Consider the following 12,161-nt stretch of genomic DNA (forward strand, 5'->3'; position numbering starts at 1 on the left):
CAATGAGAAAAAATACATAAATGTGTTGATTCCAGAAGAATAATTATGATATATGAGTGTGGGGGGCAGTGAAGTATAGAACAAAGAACAGGGGGCTGGGCAGTAGCACAGCAGGTTAAGCGCACATGGCACAAAGTGTAAGAGCCAGCATAAGGATTCGGGTTCGAGCCCCCAGCTCCCCACCTGCAGGGGGTTGCCTCCCAAGAGGTGAAGTGGGTCTGCAGGTGTTTATCTTTCTATCCTCCTCTCTGTCTTTCCCTCCTCTCTCGATTTCTCTCTGTCCTGTCCAACAACAACAACAGCCATGACAACGATAACAATAACAACTACAACAAGCGCAACAAGGGCAACAAAATGGGAAAGATAGCCTCCAGGAGCAGTGGATTCATAGTGCAGGCACTGAGCCCCAGCAATAACCTGGAGGCCAAAAAAAAAAAAAAAACTTAAGAAGAAAAATAACAAAGAACAATTCAAATCATCAAATACTCTAGTTCTGTCCCTTATCAGTTATATGAGGTTTCCAGTGATCGTTATTAATTCTGATCCTTAGTTTCTGCATAATAAAGCAGAATTGTGGTATTTAAGACAATAACTTGGATCTACCTGCATATCAGATTTCAGGCTCAGGGAAAAAAAAAAAAGCTAGTATAGCCACAGGCCCTTTGGAATATAACTAAAATATGCCTACTAGCTATCTACAAAATGGAGGACCCCCCAACTCTTCACCTGCACTATTCCAGCCTTTAGGTTCATGATTGTTCAACAATTTGTTTGGCTTTATATGTTAACTCTCTTTTCAGCCACCATGTTCCAGATGTCAGCATGATGCTGACCAGACTTCCCTAGACAGACAACCCCACCAATGTGTCCTGGAGCTCTGCTTCCCCAGAGCCCCATCCTACTAGGGAAAGAGAGAGGTAGGCTGGGAGTATGGATCGACCTGTCAAAGCACATATTCAGCGGGGAAGCAATTTCAGAAGCCAGACCTTTGACTTTCTGCATCCCACAATGACCTTGGGTCCATACTCCCAGAGTGTTAAAGAATAGGAAAGCTATCAGGGGAGGGGATGGGATATGGAGATCTGGTGGTGGGAATTGTGTGGAGTTGTACCCCTCTTATCCTATGGTTTTTTCAATGTTTCCTTTTTATAAATAAAAAAAAGAAAAGAAAATACATTAAGAACATGGCATAGAGCAAGCATTCAGTAAGTGGTGTCCTTTGTTTACATTATAATAATGGTGATGATGAAATTAGGTTCATATCTAAACAGACTGGAATTCTGGGTAAAATTCTCTGACAAAGACATTGGGTAGCAAAGCAGGCACAATAAAAAAGTTATAACAAGTTTTATGAATATTTTCAGGGTGTAATGAATGAAGATAAAATGAGCTTCCTGAACCTTGGAAGTGTCAGACCTCCACTCAGAAAACTGTAGATCCTTGACTGGATCCAGAAAACTAGTTTTGGTCTCTCCACCCATAGCTATAAAAGGAGCCAATATATTCAGCTTATCATTCAAGAATTAAGAGTTTGGTTACAGTAAGGTTTCTTAACAGCAGCACTCCTGATATTTTGGGTCAGATAATTCTGAGCCTAAATACTATGAAGGATGGTAAATTGGGAAAGTGAAAAGGACAGATGAAGTCAATGGCAAGTGGAGTCTTCTGAAGATGCTTTTACTGTGATTGCATTTCAAAATTATAGATTAAAGTTGGGGATGGGGTAGAGGGGCACTGGGATTCTGGGACATGTTAATGGAGAAGGTCTTAGGCTGGGCAGAGAGAGTGGTGTCTTGCAGATATTTATCATGGGGAGATGAGAAGCTGTACCTTAGTGACAATACCTATACTATAAACATCGACTACTCACTAAAATGTTTTAATTTTTACAGAAACTATTCTTAATAATCAGATCATATTTTATGTCTTTGATAGTTAATATGTTCATTTCTTAGGCAAGCCCAGTTTATAATCCTGGCACACTCCAGATAAAACTTCTTCTGTATCCTGTATTTTCTCCCTTCTTGTGAATCTAAATTGGAAGGACAGGGTAGATCATTCAAAGGCCACGTAGTATTACTGGGAAAAAAGTAATTTGCTTTCCAGTTTTGATCCTATGTAGATGTCCTTTGAGCTGCATTTAACTTGCTTTTATTTTCAGACACTCCTTGTGTTTTACTAGCTGCCACAATACAGTAGAGTTTACCCTTATAGTCAGAGTTAACTATCAATCTCTGTCCATTGTTTATCTACTTAGAAGTTTGTAGTGTCATGGTGTCCATTTGTCATTCCCATGGTCTAATCTTTGGGCTTCTTTTGGTCTTTCTTTTGTGTTATATTTCTTTTCCATCTTCCGATCTAGGAGTTAGGGACACTCAGAGGCTCTCATTGTATTCCTAACATAATTTCTTACTAATCTCTACTCAATTATCAAAAACTTTTCTCATTAAAGTCATATGGAAGTCCAGACTGAGGACCAGTAAAGTTCTCATCCAGGATATTTTACTCTCTTCCCCTGTGATGGAGGCAAGAACTCTCTGTAGATTGTCCTCCTGTTTAAGCCTATGCAGGATGCAGAAAATCTGTCCCACCTGTTATTAGAAGCATTTGTGTTTTTAAATTTAAGAACTGAGAGTTTGAAGTTCTTACCCTCCAGCTTCATCAGAGATCTAGTCCTAAGTGAATGATAGCCTGAACCAGTCACAGGATGGGTAGAGGAGGAAAATCTAACTGATGCGTCAATATTGTCAACTGGTGAGTGAATATTGTTCAGTTTTTGAACTAGCACGTTATGATTGGGCCCTCCTCAATCGCTATCGAACAGGCCATGACTGGTGCGCCGCTATGGGGAGCCAGAGACGACCCGAACTGCCCCTGCAGCTACAGACAGACTATGACCCACATAGTCAACGACTGCCACTTCTCCAGATTCAAAGGAGGTCTCGAAACTACATCAGGCTCAACCTGACGCTGTTGACTGGCTACGGAAGAAGGGCAAACGCTAGAAGAAGAAGTTTTTGAACAATAATAATTGTTCATTTTCTAATAAATATTCTTTCTTCTATTCACACCTATGCTAATAATAGTTTACATAGTCCAGTAAAATTAATTCCAGTATGCTATATGATCCTTTGATAAAGCGCCCCCCCTCACAGCTCCATTATTCTAGTATTTGGATTTTAATTATGGCATTTGCATTTCTCCATTTTCAGGTTCATGTTGTCTTAGGTTGGGCACTCCCACTTCTTCCATTTTACTGGCTTTTATTCAACAGACTAATGGCTAATTGCAACTACCTCATAAAATCTTTCCCAAGCATCTTTTGTTTCTAACATAACTTTGAATTAATTCCTCTGTTTCAAGTTACTTAGTTTTTGTGTCATGATTTAAAAATTTTTTAAAAATTTCTTTATTGGGGAATTAATGTTTTACATTTGGCAGTAAATACAATAGTTTGTCCATGAATAACATTTCCTAGTTTTCCATATAAAAATACAACTCCCACCAGGTCCTCTGTCATCCTTTTTGGAACTGTATTCACCCCCCACCCCAGTCTTTTACTTTGGTCCAATATGCCAACTTCAGTTCAGGTTTGACCTGTATTTTTTTTTTCTGAACTTGTTTTTCAACTTGTGCTTGAGAGTGAGATCATCCCATATTTATCCGTCTGTTTCTGACTTATTTCACTTAACATGAATTTTTCAAGCTACATCCAAGAACGGCTGAAAATGGTGAAGTCACCATTTTTAACTGCTGAGTAGTATTCCATTGTCTATATATAACACAACTTGCTCAGCCACTCATCTGTTGTTGGACACCTGGGTTGCTTCCAGGTTTTGGCTATTACAAATTGTGCTGCTAAGAACATGTGTATACACAGATCTTTTTAGATGGGTGTGTTGGGTTCCTTAGGATATATCCCCAGGAGAGGAATTGCAGGATAATGGGGTAGGTCCATGTCTAGCCTTCTGTGTTGTTTACATTCGGAGGCTCCAACTGGCTGGGCTAGCTTCGTGGCGGTAGACAGAGATGACCAGAGACACACGGCTGGGTTGAGAAGCTGCAGTTTAATCTTTATTCACGAATGGGCAAATCACCACACCATGTGCTTCTATATCATTCTCCCTCTGCCACTGCTGCTGGGACTCTGCACATCCTTAGCATACGGGGTGGGGAGAAAGAGGGGCTCGAAACTAGCAAGGGCCAAACCATTTCTCTCAGAGGTAGGGGGAAGGGGACCAAACCAACACGAAGAATACCAACAGTGAATATTCTATCTATGTCTTCTCCCCAAATTTGGATGGGGTCATTTGTTTTCTTGTGGTTGAGTTTGGCAAGCTCTTTAAATATTTTGGTTATTAAACTCTTGTCAGATGTATGGCATGTGAAGATCTCTCATTCTGTGAGAGGTCTCTTGGTTTGGGTATTTCTTTCTTTTGCTGTGCAGAAGCTTTTTAATTTGATGTAGTCCCATAGGTTTATGCTTGCCTTAGTCTTCTTTGTAATTGGATTCGTTTCATTGAATATGTCTTTAAAATTTATGCGGAAAAGAGTTGTGCCAATATTTTCCTTTATATCTGATAGTTTCTGGCCTGACATTCAAGTCCTTGACCCACTTAGAATTTAGTTTTGTGTTTGGTGAAATATAGTGGTTCCGTTTCATTCTTCTGCATGTTTCAACCTATTTTTTTCTAACACCATTTGTTGAAGAGACTCTGCTTTCCCTATTTAATAGTCTGAGCACCTCTGTCAAAGATTAGATCTCCATAGGTGTGGGGGCTTACTTCTGGGCTTTCAATTCTATTCCACTGGTCAGTGTGTCTCTTCATGTTCCAGTACCAAGCAGTTTTGATGACAATGACCCTATAATACAATTTGAGATCTGGGAGTTTGATGCCTCCAGTTCTATTCTTTCTCCTCAAGACTGTTTTTGGCAATTCTAGGTTTTTTCTGGTTCCAGATAAACATTTGTAGCATTTGTCCTATTCTCTTTAAAAAATGTGGTGGGAATCTTGATGGGGATAGCATTACATTTGTAGATGGCTCTGTGTAGTATATTCATTTTGATGATGTTAATTCTTTTTTTTCCTTTTATTTATTTATTTATTTTGCCTTTTATTACCCTTGTTGTCTTTTTAATGTTGTTGTAGTTGTTATTGTTGTTATTGATGTTGCTGGTTGTTGGATAGGACAGAGAGAAATGGAGAGAGGAGGGGAAGACAGACAGGGGGAGAGAAAGACAGACACCTGCAGACCTGCTTCACCTCCTGTGAAGTGACTCCCCTGCAGGTGGGGAGCCGGGGGCTCGAACCGGTATCCTTCCACCAGTCCTTGTGCTTTGTGCCATGTGTGCTTAACCCGCTGTGCTACCGCCCGACTCCCGATGTTAATTCTTCTAACCAGTGAACATGGAATATCTTTCCACTTCTTTGTGTCTTTTTCAATTTCCTTGGGTATTGACTCATCATTTTCAGTGTACAAGTCTTTTACTTCTTTGGTTAGGTTTATTCCAAGGTATTTTATTTATTTATTTATTTATTTATTGCTATAGTAAAAGGAATTGATTTCTGGATTTCATCTTCTTCTACCTTAGTGTTTGCATAGAGGAATGCCACTGACTTTTGAATGTTGATTTTGTAGCCTAACAACTTACTGTATTGCCTATGATTTCCAAAAGCTTCTTGCTGGATTCCTTAGTTGTTTTTTTTTTTTTTTTATGTATACTATCATGTCATCTGCAAATAGGGAGAGTTTGACTTCTTCTCTTCCAATCTGTATCCCTTTAATTCCTTGCTCCTGCCTGATTTGCTATGACAAGAACTTCCAACACTACGTTGAATAATAACAGTGATAGTGGACAGCCCTGTCTTGTCCCTGATCTAAGGGGAAATACTCCCAGTTTTTCACCATTTAGTATGTTGTTAGCTGTAGGTTTGCTATATATAGACTCCACTATCCTCAGAATTTTTCCATCTATTCCCATTTTTTGTAGTGTTTTGAGCATGAATGGGTGTTGGGTTTTATCAAAGGCTTTCTCTGCATCTATTGATATGATCATATGGTTTTCGGTCTTGCTTTTATTGATGTGGTGGATCACACTGATTTATTTCTGTATATTAAACCAACTTGAATCCTTGGGATAAAGCCCACTTGGTCATGATGAATAATCTTTTTAATATACTGCTGTATCCGGTTGGCTAGAATTTTGTTCAGTATTTTAGCATCTATGTTCATCAGAGATACTGGTCTGTAGTTTTCTTTTTTGGTTGTGTCCCTCTCTGCTTTTGTAATGTTGGCTTCATAGAAGCCGGAAGGGAGTATTCCATTGTCTTCAATCTTCTGGAAGACTTTTAAAAGTAGAAGTATTAGTTCTTCTTTGAAGATTTTGTAGAACTCATTTTTAAAACCATCTGGTCCAGGAGTTTTGTTCTTGGGAAGGTTTTTGATAACTGCTTCAATTTCATTAGATGGGCCTGTTCATATTATCTAGTTCCTCTTTATTTACTTTTGGAAGTTTGTAGGTATCTAGGAAATTGTCCATTTCTTTCAGTTTTCTGGCTTGATGGCATAAGTTTATAGAAACCTTGCATGACATGTTGGATTTCTGCAGTGTGGTATCTTTTGTGGTATCTCCTTTTTCATTTATGATCTGATTTATTTGAGTCTTCTCTCTCTCTCTCTTTGTGAGTCTGGCTAAAGGTTTGTTGATTTTGTTCACCCTTTCGAAGAACCAACATTTACTTTCATTGATCTTTTGTATGGTTTTATTTATTTTCAATGTTATTTATTTCTGCATTGATTTTAGTTATTTCTATTCATCTGTTGCTTTAGGGTTCCTTTGTTCTTCTTCGAGGTCTTTAATATGTGCAATCAGGTTGTTTGTTTGTGATTTTTCTTGTTTCCTAATGTGTGCTTGTATGGCTATGAACTTCCCTCTCAATACTGCCTTAGCTGTGTCCCAAATATTTTGATAGCTTGTATCTTCATTTTTCATTGAACTCTTAAAACTTTTTGATTTCTTCCTTTATTTCCTCTTGGACCCAGTAGTTGTTAAGTAGTGTACTGTTGAGCTTCCAAATAATTTTGGGACTATTACTAGTCTTTTGCTGATTGTTAAGTGTTAGTTTAATTCCACTGTGGTCTGAGAAGATGCTTGGGATGATTTCAATGCTCTTGAATTTGCTGATGCTGTATTTGTGGCCTAACATATGGTCTGTCCTTGAGAATTCTCCATGTAGACTTGAATAGAATGTGTATTCCAGTTTCTTGGGGTGAATGACTCTGAAAATGTCCAATACTTCTAGTTTAATCTATCTCCTTATTTAGCTCCCTCATGTTTTTATTGATTTTCTGCCTGGATGATCTGTCCAGTTGAGAGAGTAGGGTGTTGAAGTCTCCTACTATTAGTGTACTGCTGTTAATATATTGCTGTAGCTCTTTTAGTAGATGTTTGATGTATTTGGATGGCTTCTCGTTGGGTGTATAGATGTTAATAACTGTTACATCCTCTTGATTGACTGGTCTTCTGAACATTAAGTAATGTCCATCCCTGTCTTTTTAAATTTTATTTATTTTAAAGTCTATCATGTCAGATATGAGAATAGCTGTTCCTGACCCTTTTTTGTGGGCCATTGGCTTGTATAATAGTTTTACATCCTTTCACTTTGAATCTTTGTCTTGTTGAGTTAGGTGGGTTTCCGATAGCCAGCATATTGTTGGGTTATGTTTTCTGACCCATCTTACTACTCTGTGCCTTTTAATATAATCAGCCATTAACATTTATTTATATCAAAGATTGAATATATTTTAACTCCATTCTTTTAGATTTTTAAAGTGTTCTGATATATGGTATATTTATGGTAGTCTGTTTATAGGAGACCTTTCAGAACTTCTTTCAGGGCAGGGAAGGCTTGGTGATAGTTGATTCAACTGTTGCTTGTCTGAGAAGGTTTTTATGCCTCTATCTAGTCTGAATAACAGTCTAGCAGAATACAGTAGTCTTGGTTGAAAGCTTTTCTCACTGAGCACTCAATATATACTTTGCCATTCTTTTCTGTCTTGTATTGTTTGTGTGGAGCAGTCTGCTGCTAATCTTATTAGTTTTCCTCTGTAGGTTACTCTTTGTTTTTCTCTTGCAGCCTTCAGGATCATTTCTTTATCCTTATTCCTTTCCATTCTAAATATGATGTGTCTTGGTGTCATTCAGTCTGGGTTAATTCTGTTTGGGATGCTCTGGGCTTCTTGAACCTTTATGTCTCTTATGTTGTCTAGACTAGAGAAGTCCTCAGCTGTTATGTCCTGAAGAATGCTTTCTTCCCCCCCATCTCTTTCTTCCTTTGGTAAGCCAATAATACGTTTATTATTTCTTTTTAAGTCATCCCACAGGTCTTTTGTTATTTTTCAGTATCTCTTAATCTCTTTTTGAGATCTCTTACTTCTTTTTTAGTTGTCTCTAATTTGTTCTCAATCTTCCTAATTCTTTCTTCAGCCTCATTTATTCTATTCTCTCTCCCCTCTACTGTTTTCTGGAGTTCATCTATTTTATTACCCTGTTCTGATACTGCTTTAGCTTATTCAGCTAGTTGTGTTCTTAGCTCAGCTGTTTCAGCTTTCAGCTCTCTAATAACCTTGAAATAACTAGTGTTTTCTTCCAGAGTCTCATTTGTTGTTTCTGCATTTCTGATGACAGTTCTTTCAAACCCTTTATTCACTCCTGTGATTATTTCCTTAACTAGTGTTTTGATGTTTTATTCATTATTTTATGCTTCAACCTTTGGGGGACTTTTAGCTGGATTCTTGTCCTGGTTCATTTCTCCAATATTTCTTCTTGTTGATATAACCATTCTATATAGTATGATATGAGGTCTCTCTCACAGTACTTTACAAAATACTGATCACTCTTGCTTGTATTGACTTTGTCTAAGTATGGTAGTTAAAGGTTTCACACTTGTGGAAATTAACAATTGTTTCAATATTATTTTAATCCTTGAGTTGTAGCACAGTGTCTTTAAAAGCCTCTTTTGTTCTTTTTCTTCCGTGTAGGCTATGGGGGCCTGAGGGCTTTTAAACTATAAGTAGGTTTCTTAACTTAATCTCTCACTCCTGACCAAGAGATAAAATAGGATGGGGAAGAGACAGCACAGTGGTGATCCAAAGCTCCAGCCTCTATTCAGCTTCTTTCTTTGCCATGCAAGGCAGCACTTCTGGGCCCTGTGAGTTTCTAAACAACTCCCATTTATAGTCTGTAGGTTTTATAGTCTGTAGGCAACTATTCACTATATTCTCACCACATTGCTCCACCACTAGGCTGTCGTTTTCGACAGGTTAGGTTGTTTTCTCCGGGCTGGCTTCATGGGCGGGTAACAGACGACCAGGGACTCATAGTTGAGCTGTAGGCAGTATCTCTTTATTCATGCAGGACGCAGCACAATCTAAGACGAGCTAAGCTAAACTCAAGGTAAAGTACTCTAAAACTCACAATGCTGTCTTTATATATACTTGCCAAGTAGGGTGGAAACAGGGTGTGACATAGAGAGGGTGGAGAGAAAAGTGACTGGTGACAATCAGAGTGTGACAAGGAGAGGATCAGGGTGTGACAAGGAGGGGGGGTGGAGCAAAAACATATCATGAAACAGTGGGGATTGAACCAATGCCCTGGAGGGAGGTACTTGTTAACAGCGGTTATATAAATAGAATGAAGTGGTTATGTAAATAGAATAGTGTTAAGCAGGGGGGATTTAAACCAAATGAAACAGAAGGGGTCTCATGCATACCAACACTAGGCCACCAAGGTGTAGATCTTCTCCTGAGTTTCCTGGTTAGTTCTCTGTCCTCTGATTTCAGCACAGGGCCTCTCCCCTGCTGCTCCAGCCTCTGAGGGCAGTAACAATGGAGACTCACAGTTGCATTTGGTGAGTCTGCGGGAGTCCTTTCCTTTATTCAGCTGTTTTGTTGTTGGTGGTGGTTAAACAGTGGTGCCTCAACTGGCAAACTGCTGTACTATTACCAGTCACTTAATCTCTCCCTAGCCTCCTCTCTGTCCATGAGCTACAAGTATTTGCACTCACCAGTGATTTGGTGGGTTCCTGAAGTCCTTCTAGTCTTGCCTTATTGAGGTCCCAGATGATCTCCTTTGGTATTGCTAGTTGACCCAGGAGAGGAGAGAAGTGGAGAGGAGAGGAGAGGAGAGAAACACAGTTGCTGCTGCTCTGTAGCCCTGCCTCTGGAAGTTCCCTTTTGTACTTTATACTATTGGTCTTGTGTCATGATTTTTAGTTACATTTATTCTTTATAAGAAATAAAAAGTTGTTTAAATGTAGGAATTATGCCAGACACCATTATATACTGTGAAGTATCAGATATGGTGCCAGTACATTCTGGATGCTAACTTCAGAGTCAATGTTTGGCATACTTTATTCCTTTAAAAGAAGCATAAAAATCCAAGCTGTGGGAGTAAAAAACTCTGGGGATTTGGGGGAGGGGTGGTCTCAGGTCCTAGAACATGATGGCAGAGCAGGACCTAGTTGGGGTTCAATTGTTAAGTGGAAAACTGAGAAATATTATACATATAGAAACTATTGTATTTTACTATTGACTGTAAGTCATTAATCCCCAATAAGGAAATTTTAAAAATCTAAGCAGTGTCATCAATTATTTCCCAAGCTTTGACAACAGTTTGACTTCTGTTTCCTGGAACCATAATAGACTTCTGAAAACAAAAATAAATTAACCTAATTTTCTAAAAAGATATTATAATATGATTTATACTAAAACAATGAGTATAGATATGGCAATATCTTAAAATTGCCAAGTAAACAATCTGGTTTGATTTTACTGTTTGCTAGCTTGTTAGTATGCTTTAAGATTCAGCTATGCTTAGCCTTTAGAAATTCTATTTATAAGACATGACTGTGAAAATATTTTTATTAAATCAAAGGAATACCAGTATAGTATGAGACAAATTGTTATAAATGTTATTTTATTATAAATGTTATTAAAATAAACGTAGTGATAATTTCCTAGAATGTTTCTTGTAGATGAAGATAAATTGACTGAAATTGTCACTGAATAAGACAAGTTATGTTCAATTATGAAAAGAATTAGCCCACAAAATAGTTAATTTTGGTAGGGTGCTATTTTGCTCTGTATACAACCCATGTTTGAGCTCAGCTCCCACCACATTGGAGGATCTTAGGTGTTGTGGTCTCTCTCCTCTCTCTCTCTCTCTCTCTCTTTCTCAGCCTCTCTCTGTCACAATTTCTCTTTTCTCTCTAAAATAAAGTCAACTTTGTCAGTGAAGCCCTGATGACAACCAATAAATAAATAAATAAATAAAAACCAAGAAGGATCCTGTAAAGTTCCTAAATAGTTTCATTGTTGTTAACACTGGAAAAAGTTGTATAGAAACCTTGGAGATAGCACAGTATCAACAGCTCTGGATTCAGAAATATGAGGTTCCAAGTTTGATCACTAGCACCTCATATGTCAGACTGCTGCTCTGTTTTCTCTCTCTCTAGCTGCCTATCTTTTATGAAATGAATAAAAGTTATCCTTAAAAGGTCATTTAAAAATATTTTAATTTTTCTAAAATATAATTGACACTTAAAAGGTTAATGGAAGTTTCTAAAATAGATAAACAGTCTAGATGTTGATTAAAATAAGTATAAGCTTTTTCCATTCTGTCAGAGAAGACTCTTGCGATTTCTGTGTTGAAACAAGTAGTTAAAAGCTTTAAAGTTTTTAAAGGTAATTGCCCTTGTGAAAAACACTAAAGAGAAATATAGCTGAGAAATCCCCTGGCTTGTTGTTCCTGAATCCAGAGCTTCATTTCAATATCAGCACTTGGAAGATAAATACTAGCAGCATCCAAGGTGATGTTCACTGATGTCATATGACTCCAGCTACTCAGATGTTGACAAGCAGGGGCAAGTAAACATTCATGTCAGAAATGTGCACACTTACCACAATAATATCATCCCTGCTCCTCTGCCCCGGGCAGACATGATACATTCTTCTCCGGAATATGACACTGGTAGGATACTATTGCACTTTAAATAGCTTGCAGTAGACTGTGAAAAAGGGTCTTTATATGTATATAAACAAAGAAGCTAAATATATAGCGATTCTCTGGATAATTTAACTAACATCTGACAGGCTAGAAT

General features: G+C 38.0%; 1 protein-coding gene across 1 annotated transcript in view; it reads left to right on the top strand.

Moving 5' to 3' along the window:
- The first annotated feature begins 11,968 nt into the window (after window positions 1–11,968).
- CCDC192 (coiled-coil domain containing 192) overlaps window positions 11,969–12,161 on the top strand; it is a 268,059-nt gene continuing 267,866 nt past the window's right edge. The window contains exon 1 of the mRNA XM_060177542.1: window positions 11,969–12,031. The gene's annotated coding sequence lies outside the window, so the exon portion shown is untranslated. The remainder of the gene's footprint in view (window positions 12,032–12,161) is intronic.

Source organism: Erinaceus europaeus, chromosome 2, assembly GCF_950295315.1.
Source record: "Erinaceus europaeus chromosome 2, mEriEur2.1, whole genome shotgun sequence".
NCBI lineage: Eukaryota > Metazoa > Chordata > Mammalia > Eulipotyphla > Erinaceidae > Erinaceus > Erinaceus europaeus.